This window comes from Phalaenopsis equestris, unplaced genomic scaffold, assembly GCF_001263595.1.
Source record: "Phalaenopsis equestris unplaced genomic scaffold, ASM126359v1 Scaffold000084, whole genome shotgun sequence".
In the NCBI taxonomy this organism is placed as follows: Eukaryota; Viridiplantae; Streptophyta; class Magnoliopsida; order Asparagales; family Orchidaceae; genus Phalaenopsis; species Phalaenopsis equestris.
This window is the reverse complement of record NW_018164526.1, coordinates 461495-463534: the sequence shown is the minus strand read 5'-3', so window position 1 is coordinate 463534 and position 2040 is coordinate 461495. Positions and strand designations below refer to the sequence as shown.

General features: G+C 41.2%; 1 pseudogene; it reads left to right on the top strand.

Moving 5' to 3' along the window:
- The first annotated feature begins 484 nt into the window (after positions 1 to 484).
- On the top strand, positions 485 to 1315 carry LOC110019892 (annotated as a pseudogene).
- Positions 1316 to 2040: the final 725 nt, after the last annotated feature.

Sequence of the window (2040 nt, the reverse complement as noted above, 5' to 3'; positions counted from 1 at the left end):
ATATATATATATATATTCACAAGTGTCGCAAGCCGTGGCCTATTGGTTGGTGGGGTTCACTCTGTAAGCACCCGAACCCTCATGTCACCGGTTCGATCCCCAGTGGCGCTGGGTTCTCGATTATTTTAAGCACAGACACGGGCTCTCATCATGGGGCCTAATGCATGAGAAATCAGTATTTGGGTCTCTATCAAATATCGATTTTCTTATATATATATATATATATATATGAATGGTTGAGGTCTATTATACAAGCACCGGCCTTCCCTCGTGCGCCTAAGAATTCGAGTACCACGCCCTACACTCGGGGGGAATCGAAAACTATACCAGAGGGGACTTACTACTGACAATCAGATGTCTGATAAACTGATTTGAGTATTATTTTTGTGTGGGTTGTAATCTCGCCAATGATTCTTTTAGTTGAACCATTGGTCATGTCTTGTAACTTTACTCGATCTCACCGGTATGTCGACTGAGATCGATCAGCAGATAAATCTTTAGGATGGGTGGGGGATCAATCGTTAGGATCGATGGAGCTATTCCACCGAGCGAAGTCCGTTCGGCTGCGAAGCCGCCACGACAAATATTTCCTTGCAGATGAGGACCAGGAGGACGTGCGCCAGAAAAACGATGTCTCGACTCGGCGAGCGCGGTCGACGGTGGATTTTGTGGAGGGTTTCCCCGTAATCCGTCTCAAATGCTGCTATGGCGAGTAGCTCACGGCCTCTAGTGAGCCCTTTCTTCTCGGAATGACTGGAAGCAGGTCCTGCAACCCTTCCCCGTCGCCTCGATTCATCAGTGGAATGGGAATTACCTCCGCGCTAATGGAGGTCTGCCGCCGGGGGGAGACTCCGTCACGCCAGACACACGACATTCTGCACCGCCACCACGATTGGTTGCTTTGGGACGTGGATGTCATCGAGATCCGCCCGCTCGAGCCGTCCTCAGCAGAACCGGAGAACTCATCCATTTCCTCCTCGTCGGAATCATTGCGGAGATTGTCCAAGAAGGAGTTATCCTCTTCTTACAGTGGTTCACCTCACAAGTCTGAAGGTTGGATTATTCACTATTTAATTGTGGGCGATAGTGGTGAAGTTGAGAATGGAGATGAGTTTACGTTCAGATTCAAGGGGACTAGTGTGGAGGAACTAACTCAAAAGCTGATGGAAGAAACAGAGCTGCCTGATATTATTGTTTGCTGCCGAAACTCTTTGAATGGGAAGCTCTATTCTCTGCGTCTGCAACTTCCTCCAAACAGCACGACCATGCACGTCCCGGCCCGGACACCTGATGTAAATTTTGCATGAGGTGTCCAATAACAGGTGCGATGCGGCAACTCGGATCTGAATCGTGTATGTCAGCGGACCCAAGTTGTCACGTGACCTCCTATTATTGGACACTTGATGCAAATTTGCATCAATTATCCCGATGCAATAATTTCTATAATATGCGACATTCAATCAACAATCAGAGGAACTTTAAGAAACAGGTGAATTTGAAATGATATATTTTATTTGCACAAGTATAAAATTTATTATTTTCATATTGTTCATTATATATATATATATACCTCGAACATCTCCACAATTTTCATTTCATATGTATTTTTTTGAGCCTTTAATAGCTTTTATTTTCACTATCTCCCTCCTAAGGTTAAAAACTAATCTCTACCCATCACTTAATAATTGTAAGTATTAATTAGAATATATTTTTAAATACAGGCTCAAATTCTGATAAGTGTAAATCTAAGAATCGTATGCTTTCAAATATACAATTATTTTTTTACTATAATTAGTAAAATTATTTTTTAATGTTTCTTCCCTAATATTCCAACTCTAGAACACCCTATTTTCTTAAATATTTCAACCAAGTCTTATTTAACAATCGCAAGATTAAAATTATAACATCTAAAAGGTAACTCCAGATGCCACAGGTCATTTTAAAGTAATATCAATTTAATATGTAGACTACAATATCATTTTAATTAGAACAAATAAAGTTAAGATTTAACAAAAATTGAGACATATATAAACAAGAAGA